Below are 13,774 nucleotides of genomic sequence, written 5' to 3' on the forward strand. Positions count from 1 at the left end.
TCTTTCTCACAGAGTTCAAAAGCAGATGAATGAATTGAGGAATAGCTCCAAAAGTCAACTTGGGATGAGATGAAGAGAGGACATGTTTCATTAAGAAGAGGAGCCAGATTCTGAGGGTGGGCCACACCCCTTGGGTCCTCCCTGCACCTGGAGCTTCCTTTGAAGTGAAGGAAATTGCTCCACCACAAGGAGGCGGAGGGAAGCAGGTGGATGTGAGCACGGAATGTGAAACTAGTAAACATTCTGTAAACACCGAGGGGGCGGTCAGCAGCGTGGGCTGACCAATGGTATCTCGAGTTCGTTTTCTTGTCTTCTTATATTTTACCTCATATTTGATTCTGAAGAAGTTCACAACTTAGACAACTTTTAAAGTTCTTGGACTTATGACCTAAAGAGCAACTGGTCATTATCCAGGTACCTTCGCCTTCTGGCTTCTCTGTTGTGGGGAAAGAAGAACCATGACCCGGCCCCCCTAGAGAAGCTGCCCCAAATGGTGTGATTTGCTTTACTTACAAAGGTTAACCTGGGAATCATTTCACAGAAGGAAGTATGGACAAGAAGGGACAGAGGTAGAAAGGCCAAAAGATATTCATTTCTAGAAGGAAGTTGGAGCCTTTCTGAGCACTGTTTCCGAGATGAAACACTATGCCATGGGAGGGTAGGTCTTAGAATTAAGAATGGGAATCCCAGAATCAGAAATTCTTGCCTGGGGAATGTTTTGGTACAGGGGTACAAATGGAATAGCAAATGTTCCTAGAAAGGAAAAAGTTATCTGGGAGGCAGAGTCCTTTGAACTGGCCGGGTGAGCTCTATATATCTGAACAATACACATTCATACATTTTCACAAATGCATGTATGTGATGGATTTAAGCATAGGTACATGTGTGTGGTCATGTGTGGGTGGTCTTTTTGTTTGTTTTCCTTTTTTTAGGCTTGGTGCCTCCCCTTCTCTTACAAGCATATCAATTCCCAACCCACCACCTACCCAGATAACCCTTATTAATAATCTAATATGTATCTTTCCTATTTTTACCCATGGCTATATAATCATATAAAGATGCACACATAACACACACAGGTGCTTTCTGATCATTGTTTTACAAAAATAGAAAAATATTACCCTTTTTTTTTTCTGCACTGTGCTTTACTCAGTCAACAATACCTTCTGAAATTCCTCCTGTCAATTAGCAGAACTCTATGTCATTCTTCTTGATGGCTGTGTTGTTCTATCATAGGCTACGCCATAGTTTATTCAGCCATTCCCTATTGCTTGAAACATTGTAGCTTTCACAGACAATTTGAAAAAAATAAAACAACTCCCTCCTTCCAAGAAAACACTTTATATGAACCCTTATGTTCTAGTGACTTTATTTCTATTGGAGAGTTTCCCAGGAAAAAGATTTCTGGCCTAAAAAGTATATGTATTTTAAATTTGAAGTAGATATCGCCATACTGCTTCCCCAAGAGGCTGTAGCATTTTTCATTCTGACCATGAAAGTGATCCCTTTCCTACAACCCAGCCAGCAAGAAGTGTTTCAGATCTTTTAAATTTTAGACAATTTGGTAGGTATAAAATGATATCTCATTGTTAATTTGCATTCCCCTCACTTTGGGTGAATTTGAGGATCTTTCCTTGTTTCTCAGACATTTGGATTTGCTTTTCTGTAAATTGCCCATTCACAGACTTTGTCCATTTTCCTACTGGTTTGTTCTTTTTTTTTTTTTAATATTTATTTATTTATTTGGCTGCACCGAGTCTTAATTGCTGCATGACAGATCCTCAGGATGTTTGTTGCGGCATTCAGGATCTCTTAGTCGCGGCATGCAGGATCTAGTTCCCTGACCAGGGGTCCAACCTGGGCCCCCTGCATTGGGAGCATGGAGTCTTAACCACTGGACCACCAGGGAAGTCCCCTGGTTTGTTCTTCTTTCTCTTGTCAAATTATAATAAATATTTGTATATTATAAAAATTAAATATAGTATCTGCACGATATGTATTTCTGCAGACCTACTATGGTCAATGATATTTTTATGATATCTTTGCTTTAAAAGTTATAATTTTAGAGTTAAATATGCCTATCTTTTCTCTCGTAGCTTTTGACTTCTCAGTTTTGATCAGGAAAGTTTTCCTGCACAATATAGTACATATAATCTAATAGATTTTCTCGCAAGAGCTTTGCTTTATCTTTATATTTTTACTCATATATTTGTACTATATCCTTGGATGTGCAATCAAACTGGGATCAAATAAGGTGCTTATCTGAATACAGTGGCTTTCTACAGAGTTCTAATAACTGGTGAGGAAGTCTCTGCCCCATTTTTACTTTTCTAAAATTACTTAGCTTTTCTTTAGTGTTTAATTTTTTTCTAGAAACTTTAAGATCACTTTATGCAATTGCCAAAAACAAACAACCAAAGTACCCACCTTATTGTGAGTTTTCATGAAATCCATACACAATTTGAGGGAACATTTTTATGGCATTGAGTTTTCTCATCCAAGAATATGGCATGTCTTTCCATTTCTCCTTTTACATATTTTAGTATGATTTTGTTATTTCCTTTTTTTTTTTGTTATATCCAAATATTCCATAGGGGTTGATTTTAAATGATTTTTTTCCATTCCTATTTTATTGCTAGAGTAGAGAAAAGCTAATGATTTTTTTTTTGGCATATTTTTGGATCCATTTACTTTACAAAATTCTCTGCTTAATTCTAGGGGATTTTTACCAGATGCCTTTGGGTTTTCTAGGTTTACAATCATATCATCTGCAAAAATAGATCATTTTTCTTCTTCCTTTCAATGTTTTTTCCAGTTTTCAAATTTGTTGCCATAAAGTTTCAAATTATATTTTCTTTTAATATGTTTAGTCATTTTAATATGTTCTTTCTACTTCCTGATCTTTTATAATTTTGCTTTTTCTCCTTTTAAAAAATTAGGTTGGGGCTTCCCTGGTGGCGCAGTGGTTGAGAGTCCGCCTGCCGATGCAGGGGACACGGGTTCGTGCCCAGGTCCGGGAAGATCCCACATGCCGCGGAGCGGCTGGGCCCGTGAGCCATGGCCGCTGAGCCTGCGCGTCCGGAGCCTGTGCTCTGCAACGGGAGAGGCCACAACAGTGAGAGGCCCACGTACCGCAAAAAAAAAAAAAAAAAAAAAAAAAAAAAAAAAAATTAGGTTGTTTATCAAGTGTACAGATTTTTAATACAACAAGATTTTAAATTTCTTTATGTATTCAACTACTTTTTTCCTTCCTATTATATTAAGATTTTGCCTTTATAATCACTCTTTATTGTTCTTTTTCTAATTTCTTAGAATGTGGATTTAGTTTCTTTACTTCTCATATTTATTCTTTCACAAGGAAGGGCTTTTGGTTGTAAAATTTTTCTAGTATAATTTCATAGAGTCTTAGAGTATTTTACAAAGGTTGCCTTTTCAAGGCAACCTTTCAAGATGGTTGGTAATTTCCCTTTTGATTCTTCTTTAAGCCAAATATTTTCTAAGTATTTCTTAATTTTCAAGTAGACAGTTTTTGGTCATCTTTTCATAATTTTTTTTCTTATTCATTGAATTAGGATCAGATAATATAACCTATAAAATCTTTGTTTTTTGAATTTCAGAAATTTTCTTTGTAGCCAGCTACATGATCAGTCTTTATAAGTGTTCTGCAGCATATAAAAAGTAATGAAAATTATCTTTATTTGAAATGTAGAGTTTTGTTCAATTATTGTATTGGGAAGCAGTATGGCACAGAGATTAAAAGCAAAGACTTTAGGGGAAATATGTTTATTTTCAATCTTGAACTTACTATGTGACCTTGACCACATTTGTAAGATGTAAATAATAGTATCTACCTCATAGGGTCTTTGTGAGGATTAAATTATTTAATATTCATAAAGTACTTAGAATAGACATTAGCACATACCAAATGCTATAAAATCAATTGTTTGTAAACAAAAAGAATTAGTCAATTCATCTATGTCCTTATTTCCTTCTTTCTCCAGAATTGTCCAATACAGTCAAAGAGATATTTTGGGTTAGTATAAGTTTTAGGTGTTTTTGAGTATGGCTCATGTGTCAGAACATTATTCTGGTACTATTTTCTTTTAATTTAAGCTTTAAATTATTAAAGTGATAGATTTTTTAATGTAATCCTTTTTTTCTTTAGATTTTCAATGCTCATTTTACTTCCTTGCATTTTTCTTATCTCCATTACTTTTTTTTTAACATTTGACCACACAAATTAAAATTTCTTTGCCCTTTAATAAACTTAGTCCCAATCTCATTCTTCCTTAACTAAGTTGCCTTTTCCCCAAAATAGTACGTAAATAACCATTCTCGTTATACTTTAGAATGCTGAATTTCCTTCAGAGCAGTTCAGGCAAATTAAGTAGCCTGTGTAATCACATTGGATTACAGATGTGCTCCCAAAATGGTGTTAAGTGTACTGAGTTCCACAGTCCATTCATTCTTACAATTTCCAGTGCCATTCATTTTTTGTGTTAATCCAAGTTTCTGTCTCAAATCATGTTCCTTATCCCTAAAGAAATCCCTTTAAGATTTCTTGTAGTTCATGTCTGTTAGTAATAAATGATCTAAGTCTTTGTTTATCTGAAAAAGTCTGAATTTCACTTCATATTTGCAGGGCTCTTTCACTGGGTGTAGAATTTGGGGTTGACAGTTTTTCCCTTCCAGCATTTTAAAGATGTTCCCCGATTGCCTTAGGCTTTATTCCTTTCTGGTGAGAAGTTTGATCTTTCTTATCTTACTTCCACAGGCCTGATCCATGAGGAAGCATTTCTCCCACCTTCTACCCTGCACCAGTCTTTCTCAGGAGGTCTGTGGAGAAGAGCCTCCACATTAGGTATGACTCCTCTTTTTGCCTGTGACTCCAGGGTGTCTATACTCTCATGATAGCCCAAACTTGACTTTAGAAATTTACTACAGATTTTAGCTGAATTTTTCTTACTTGCTTTCACGGCAGATCTGCCTTCTTCCCGTGCTCTGCTTCAGATTAGCTAGCACTCATATTTTTTCCTTGGAAGTGCCTATCTTCTCTTAGATTTCAGGCTAGCTGGTTGCCCTACAACTTCAGGTCACTAATGGACCCTAGAAGAATTATGATTTTGTAGATTATTCTACTTTTTCTTAGGGTGTGAGTGATGTTCTTTCCAGTTTTTTGTATTCTAAGAAGAATCCACCTACTTAGATTTTAAGTGTAATTTACAAACATTATTATTTAATTTATAAATCTAGCAAAAAAATATGTATATATACACACACACATATATATAATCCCTTCTTAGGGTACTTTTATAACTTAACTTATTAAATTTTTTAACATGTTCAACTGCATGGTAAATTGTAAAGATAATACATTAAAATTTCTTTTTAAGTATTCCAATTATCTGTTGTAGTAGATTGTATTTTCCAAAATGGCTACCACACCACACTACCAATTCCCATCCCATATGCTCTTCAATGTGACCTTGACACTTCCCATCATGAAATAGAAAGTATTTTTTCATCCCTTTGAATCTGGGTGGCCTTGTGACTCTTTCTACCATTAGAATATGGGAGAAGTTATGCTATACAAGTTCTGGTCATAGACCATAACTGACCTGGCAGCTTCCACTTCACTAGGCTAATGGAGACTCCAAGTCTTGCAGTGATCTTGTGATCCAGGTTCCTTGGATTCTCCCTTAATTCTCTGATGAGTATGTGAGGAGAGAGAAGTTGCTTTAGCACTTGTTTAAAGCCTGTTCATCTTTTTGTTACTTGATTCTATTCTCAAGTATTTTTAGATCCTTTCAACAACTCTTATAGATCATTACATCACCTTGCGTTATTTTTGCGCATCTCTTCTGTCTTGTCTGATTTTCTGTTCAAAATTCCAAGGTCATTCTAATGGCATTCTAAAGTTATCCACCAGCACTGTGTTTTTTAAAAATCAAGTTGTTGTTATATTTCTAAAAGTGTTTGGTTTATAGTTAGATGTTTAACGTTTGATGCATACTTTAGTGTTTGATGCAAATGGGACTATGACTGTTATACCTTCCTTATAAAAAGTGTCTTTTATCATAATGGAATATCTTCTTTTGGTCCTGTTTAGTGATTTTAAACTTAAATTTTACCTTTGCTGATGTTAATATGCTACTTCAGGTCTTTTTATCTTTTCGTTTGCCTCTTTTCCTGCCCTTGCTTCATCACGTTAACAGCATTTAGTTAAAGTTTGTGTTTGAATGCCTCTGAAATTTACTTATTCTGCAAATATTTATTGAGCGCCTACTATGCCTTAGACTATATCTGGGCATTGGTGCAAAAAACAAAGATCCCTGATCTCAAGAAATTTTATGGGAGGAGACAGACAATAAACAATACACATAATAAATAAGCAATTAGCATAACGTGTTAGAAGTGATAATGATGTGGAAAAAAGTAAAAGTAAAGCAGGGTATATAAGATTGGGAGTACAAGGGGGAGGAGTTTGTAATTATAAATAGAGTGGTCATGATAGACCCCACTGAGATGGTGACATTTGAGTCCGAATTAAAGGAGGGAGGAAGCAGGCCATGTGGACACCTGGAACCTGGAAGTGTTCCAAGCAGGAAGAACAGCTAATACCAAGTTGTAAGGTAGAGGTATGCCTGCTGTGTACGAGGAAAAGCCAGGAAGCCAGAGTGGCTGGAGTAGAGTGAAAGGGAAAAGTCGTAGATGAGGACTGAGAATCGGCATGGATCTGGCAACAGGACGTCATTGGTACCTTGGCTGAGGGTGTGTGGTTTTGATGGAGTGACGAGGAAATGCCATGTTCTTCATGATGGTGGATATGCTTAATTCTACTTCTTCTCTCCAATTCATTTATGATTGGTTTGATTTTATTTTTTAAGCTTTTTCTTTTTCCTAATTTTCACAAGTTTGATCAATATCTGAGGTGGGATATCTCCAGTCTAAATTCCTTGAGTTTTCCGCTGCCCAGCCCTAAACTCATTTCTGTCTTCACCTGCCACAAAAAGAGGCAGGGATTTTTAGCTATTCTTTCCTGCAGACGTTTGGTACAGAGGAAAGAAGAGGGCTGTGTGTGACTTTGGGCCACTGTATCAGTCTGGGTGGCAAACAGGTGCTGGAGTCAAATCCAGTCATTGAAAACAGCTTATGAAAAGGGGCCATTTCCCAGATGAGCAGAGGGACAGTGCAGACTCAGGGCTACCGGGCTACCAGCAGTGTGTGTTTCAGTGGGTGGGTGAAGGCATTACCACGCAGGAGAGAAGCAATGACTAGAACTCTGAGAGAAAGAGAGCTTGTGCCCTGTGTCAGAAAATGAAACCACTCTATTACTCTGGAAGGGGAGTTTAAATGCACGTAAGAAAGCATGTCACTTCCCTCAGAATTGTATACCTCCAAAGCGTCATCTTTTCCAGTTTCCTGCTCCTGCATTGCTCTTTTCTTGGTGACCTGTGACCTGCTATTCCCACCCAAGTGGTTCAGCCCCATCCCAGACATGGGCACAGATTTTCAGTCTTGGAGAATTATATGAAAGCCAAATTAGTCTGTCTCTGACTTTGGACTGATATTCATAATTCATTTCTGGTTACAAGAAACAACAATTCCAGGGCTTCCCTGGTGGCGCAGTGGTTGAGAGTCTGCCTGCCGATGCAGGGGACGTGGGTTCGTGCCCTGGTCCGGGAAGATCCCACATGCCGCGGAGCGGCTGGGCCCGTGAGCCATGGCCACTGAGCCTGCATGTCCGGAGCCTGTGCTCCACAACGGGAGAGGCCACAACAATGAGAGGCCCGCATACCGCAAAAAAAGAAAGAAACAACAACAAATCCAGCTAGCCTAAGTACACCCCAGATACCAGGTGTACCCTCTTATATACTCTTTGGAGTGCTAGTTAAACTTGGCCTAAACCCCAATACCACCGTCCATGAGAGTTCAGAGTCCTTGGTACAATCTCCGGGGGTTCCTGGGTTCCCTTCTCTTGTTCCCCCCCTCTCCAACTCCCACATCCTCATGGAATCTGCCAGTTCTGCTTCTTGTCCACCTGGCTTTTAAGTCTAGACATTTCATCAGTTTGCCCCCCAGGTATTCCCATTACTTCAGCATGTTGTGAGTATAAAAACTTTAATAACAGGTCACATTTCATTTGGTCTCAGTTTATTTTTTCTTCAAATACTCTCCAGTTTAAAGAGGCCGTCCCGTGCTTATGATAAGAGAACAAAGAAGTCCACCAGCGTTGGTTGCTGGTATATTTTTACTGGGGCAGGGGGGGGACGTAATATAAATTCTTTCCTAGGGAGAGTAGAACAAAACTCAGCAGCTCCTCAGAAACTTGGAATGGACATAGCCTCAATTTGATAAATTGCCCTCCATCAGAGTCACAGAACAACAGATGAATTTGGGTGGCTCCCCTGATTATGGCACCACCACCATCTGCGAGAATTCTTAATATGTGTGGTGGCCCCATGTTGCGGTGGAATGGCCATCAGAAATAAGTTAACTTTCCGTTTGTGAAAACATCACCAGATATTCTAGGCGGTATGACAGTCCATGTAACTAGGGATGATTTTCAAAATATTTAACAATCAGTACAGCACAGGCATCAACCAGTCTGAATAGACCTGAACAATCAGAAGAGATGTCAGGAGTAAACAGCCCGTACAGCCTCAGCTGAATATCTACCCTGCCTATAACTTAATAGCAACTCTGCTAATTCACATCATTTTGTACCCAGATGCTTCCTTTCTCCTTCCCTTTCCAAACTATACTTTGCCCATTCATTCATACAGTCATCCATCCATCCATCCACCCATCCACCCATTCATTCAACAAACACATGATTAAGCTTTTCCATGTGCTCTCCCAACCTTTCTCAGCTCCTGTCCTATTGTCGCTCACACAGGTATCTTCCCTAATTAAGTCCTTGTGTGCTTAACTTCATCCTGGCATCTGTTTCTCACAGGACCCAGACTAACTCCTAATGGTGGTGTCAGGATCATAGACAGCAGAGCTCTCTTGTTACATTTGGGTCAATCCATCCTTGGATCATTACAGAGGGTTACTTCATTTCCATTACTTTGGGCATGTGCGTTGACAGACCCTGATTACTCTTTCTATGTTCCTCTTTCCATTTAAGCACGGACGAAGAGGGTAGATAGTATACAGTTTCTATAGGACAAGGAGATTTGTAGGAGAGGGGATAGGGGCAGGGAGAAATAATGGCAATCAGTTTAGAACGTTTGGCTTTGAGATGACTAGCACTTGGGACTGACCTGCTGGTGACCTCTGGCATGTGGTTCCTGGTTCCTTTATTCTGGAGACAATGCTACCTTCAGATGGGTAGAGGGTAGATCAGAAGACTCACAGGTCTTCTTCCACGTTCAAGTTCAAAGGAGTTGGTGTGCGCAGCATCCCTTTGGGGCAGAGATGAGGAGGGGACATGCCCAGCACGACTGCTGTCCCCTCTGCCAAAACTGCACAGCTATATGACATTGAAGAAAAGCATCCTGAGGTACACCTGGCTTGCTGCCCCACACACTCCATAGTCACAGCTGCGAGTTTATAGGTGGGTGGATGGAACATGAATACTGTTGATCCAGGTGCAGCCAAATCATGTAAAAGGACTGGCCACCCTGGGGAGACACTTTAGTGAGAGTCACCCAACACAGAGGTGGGAATACACCCGTGGCAGGACTTGTCAATGCCGTACTGCCCATCCACCTCCTGGGGCGACTCAGAGAAAGTGGGAGAAAGGACTGAAGGCCAGCCTCTCCCTTGCCACGTGGATCATTTCACTTCAGGGGGACAGGCTGAGCTGAAAAGACCAGCCTAGCCGCCCTAGGCTGATGGCCAGTACTGATATTGACAAAGCCTCAATTAAGGCAGTACAAACAGAGAACTTGGAGATCTGGGACCTCTATTACCCGGGCCGGTTTATAACACTGCTTCTAGCTCTTAACTCTCTGCAAATGTTCATTGAACTGAGCTGAATGGATTTGAAAATAAAATGCAGGCATCTTTCAGATAGTCTCATACCCCAGGGAGAATGAGCTTCTGCTGTCTGCACTTTGGCACCTTGGTTGCAGTTGAGGTCAACATCTCCAATGCAGGATTAGTTGAGCCACCCAGTAATGGGGGACTCCAGGAAAGGTTTACGATGACAACAACCCCACCTTCTCATAATTGGCGAGGGAGAGTAGGAGGGGAAAGTATTCATCACTCTGTGATCATCTAAGCTTCGACTGGAAATGCAGCTTCCACGCTGAACTTGGGAGGAGCTGGCAGCTCCTGGAGCCAGAGTTACCAGAACTGGCCATGGAGATGCCTTCGTCCACATCACAGGAATCCATGTTCACTGCTCCACCTTGCTGTGGCTTCACGACCACCTGGAAGCGCCCTTGTTTACTCCAGGCACCTCATCATGGAGTAGTGGCAGGTGCCCAGGGAAATTCACCTCTAAGAAGGGCTGAAAAGAGAGGCAACCATCCAGGTTCATTGTCCAAGCTAAGAAGGAGCATCTTCACCTGCTCATGATCTGAGAACAGACAAACGAACTTCCCTTTGCTGAGACTCTGTTAGTCAGATTCAGACCAAGAGCTGTCTCCACATTAATGGTGGGTGGTTTTCCTGATATCCTTTCTTATATTCTTTGACTTAGGAGAACTGAAGGACAGGATTCTTGGCAATGATCCCCGTTTTTGAGAACCTGCCCTCTCTTGGATGGAAGCAAAAGTTCAGTGGGAAGGAAAACACTTCCCTATCTAGAAAGTTAGCTTCTTCTGTGCTCATCACACCCGAAGGAATCAGCAACGTGATTCCCCTCTTGCGTTTGCCTTTTCCACGCCATCCCTTACTGGGCCGTTTTGTGTGTGTATCTGTGAGTCACTGTATGTTACTAGTTATTATGAACTTTCAACTTTCTCAGGAAAATGTTTGAAGAAGTTGGGCCCTTAGGCCTAGACAGAGTGCTCTATTAGACAACATAAAAGACAGCAAGTATATGGAGGGTTTGTGAAGAGAATGGTCATATGGTCTTCTTCACTGAGGACTGAGTATACAAAAAATAGAATTAAGTGGGATTTAAATTATACAACACTGAAAAACCTTATGAAGTTTGAGGTGAGGATTTTAACTAAGGTTTACCGAAGTTGTCAACTCCTCTTTAAAGGAATTTCAATTTGTCTAAATATCTACAGATGTTACTGTCACCTGAGAGCACAAGTCTTTTTCAAGTTCTTCTCAAGGTGCCAGCCAGTCCTGACTTTGGGCATGAAACTCTGAGTCCACATTTGAGAAGTTGTTAGCTTTTCTACCCACTCAGAGAACCCGCCTCTACATTCGTGAAAATTGTTAAGGCGTAAGAAGCCTCGGGTTCTCTGGAGTGACACACACAGAATCTAGAAGCAGGACAAGTCCCTGTTCCCATGAGCCCCCTTCTTGGCTAAGGGCCAAGGCGAGGCTATGTGGAGCCTGGGAAAGCTACAGGCTCTAAAGTAAGCAGATCTGCACCCCAGTGTCAGCACCGTCATTTACTAGCTGGGTGAACTTGGGCAAAACTCTTTAACAACTTAAAGCCTTTACATGAGAAGAAACAAGCTGACCTTCCTCTTTCCTGCAACTGCACAAGCACCCGGTAATTTCCACTTGTGCTTTAATCCTTTGTCTTTAACTCTGCTTCTCCATTGATTATGAGTTCCTGAAAACAGAGATTCTTCTCATCCTTAACAGTGTTTACCAGTTTTCTTTGAATAAGTGAATGAATGAAGAATGAATGTCTAGAATGTAGTATTACTGTGAAAATTAAATGTAATAAAGTTAGTTCCCTTCCCAAAGTCTACAAGCCCAGACGCCTGGGAAAAGGAAGGAGGGAATACTTCCAAATTTAACCTAATAATGGGAATTCCCTCCCTTCCCTCATTCCTTCCCTTGTTTTATAGTCATCTTTAGTTCTTTTAACTAATATTTATTGAAGGCACTGGGCTGTGTTCCTTCCAGGCCCTGGGCTACGTCCTAAAGGTCTATGAAAAGTCGTGTTCATTAGCTGGCTGTCTAGAGAGCGGATTGTCTGTAATAAATTACAATCAGAACAATAACTGCTGGAGTAGGGCATGAGGAGAGCACAGCGCAGGTGCGGATGTCGGCTTCGGAAAGCCAGGAGATTCTATAAAGGAAGTGGCATCTGTGCTGAGACATGAAGAGGGAGAAGGAGTTACCCAAGCTGAAGGAGGAGAAATACCTGAGTGTCAGGTTTGCCTGTAACCTGCTGGGCATGTTGGACAAGTTACTTTACCACTCAGACCCTCAGCTTCCTCATCTGCTAAGTAGAGCTAGCTCATGGGGTTTCTGCCAGGATTCTGTAAGAGAATATATAAAAGTGCATAACATCAATCCAGGCGATGGTAAATGAGCAAGGACTGTTAAGATGGTGCTGCATGGGTACGAGCCTAGCAGTGAGAGACCCTGGTTGTTATGGGAACCACACTCAGGTTTTTTGGGATATCCAAGGGGACCCCAACGAACAGTGACTCTCCTAAGTTTGGAATAATTGGAGAAAAATTCAAAGGAGTAATTATGGAGGCCAAAATATCGCCTTTCAAATGGTAATAGCTAAATTGGAGAATGAGGCCTGGAACAAGGGAAAACAGAGCTTGAAGGCACCCAGCCTGAGCAGATCTGGGCACGGCAGCTTCTCAAACAGAAGCCTGCCTGGGGAAGACTCAGCAGGTGAAGCTGCAGAGGAAAACTCGGGCTCACTCCCAAGACAGAAAGGGGAGGAGAGAAGCCAAGCTTGCCTATGTTTTTTTTTTCCATTTTTCCAGTGATGGACTTGCAGGGGCAGAATGCGTGAAGGGCAAAGCATGGTCGGAGTTTGCTTTGGAAACCACTCTCCTGTGGAAATGGGGGTATGAGGGGGCAGTCCCTCTAACACAGTGTTACCAGGGCATGGGGGCTGGGGCATGAGTGGTATTCTGTGGGTGGAGAGGATGTGGAGGTGTTGATGAGGTATGATTGGCAGGCAGGGGCCAGGTCATGAAAAGCCTAGTGTGCCAGGCAAGGCAAATGAAATGAAGGTGGGATGGCTGCAGAGAAGAGTCACAGAGAATTGCCGAGGAGACTTGACTAGCGTGGCTGGCATTGCAGAGCGTACAGATAGAGTGGCACCAACCATCGTGCTTATAGGAAGAGAAAAGCCTGGCACCCTGGTTCTGCCAGGCCATTAGGAAGTTGAGGATGCAGGCAAGGAATTGGGATCTGGACCAGACAGGCTTGAAGTGAAAACAGTAGGGAACAATATTCTTGGGCAACCTCTAGGAGTCAAGAACCAGCGATCACAATCAATTCAAAGAGGAAGGTAAAATTTGGGTAGGAGAGTGGAAAATCTGAATGGCTAAAAGAATATAGGAGGGAGCAGCATTCTCAGATTTTTTTTCTTGAAATTGAAGATTTTTGCATGATAATAAAATCCAAGGGGTGGCCCCCAAAATGGGCAGCTTAATAGGAGTAGTGATAAATGTCCTTAGAGTTGACAAGGTCAAGGATGTAGAGGGGTTGTCTACAAGGACATGGAAGCTCCCAGGATGAGGCCAAAGTTCAGAAGGAGAGGAGACATTTTACACCTTTGACACATGGTATTGGGTCAGTTATAGTAGCTACATATGATGGAACCAAGAAAGAAAGATACGAAAACCTTCAAAATAGCAACAACCATCAGCCAAAAAATTGAATAACCCACCTGGTTTATGCAAGGATGGAGTCATAAAAACATAGATATTTACAT

The 13,774-nt window shown here is 41.0% G+C and overlaps 1 long non-coding RNA gene across 1 annotated transcript in view; it reads right to left on the reverse strand.

Moving 5' to 3' along the window:
• Window positions 1–2,978: 2,978 nt before the first annotated feature.
• LOC308626953 overlaps window positions 2,979–13,774 on the reverse strand; it is a 786,846-nt gene continuing 776,050 nt past the window's right edge. Inside the window, exon 3 of the long non-coding RNA XR_014017330.1 lies at window positions 2,979–3,085. This is a non-coding gene — a long non-coding RNA (uncharacterized lncRNA). The remainder of the gene's footprint in view (window positions 3,086–13,774) is intronic.

This window comes from Mesoplodon bidens, assembly GCF_964165515.1.
Source record: "Mesoplodon bidens genome assembly, chromosome: 1".
NCBI classification, from domain to species: Eukaryota; Metazoa; Chordata; class Mammalia; order Artiodactyla; family Ziphiidae; genus Mesoplodon; species Mesoplodon bidens.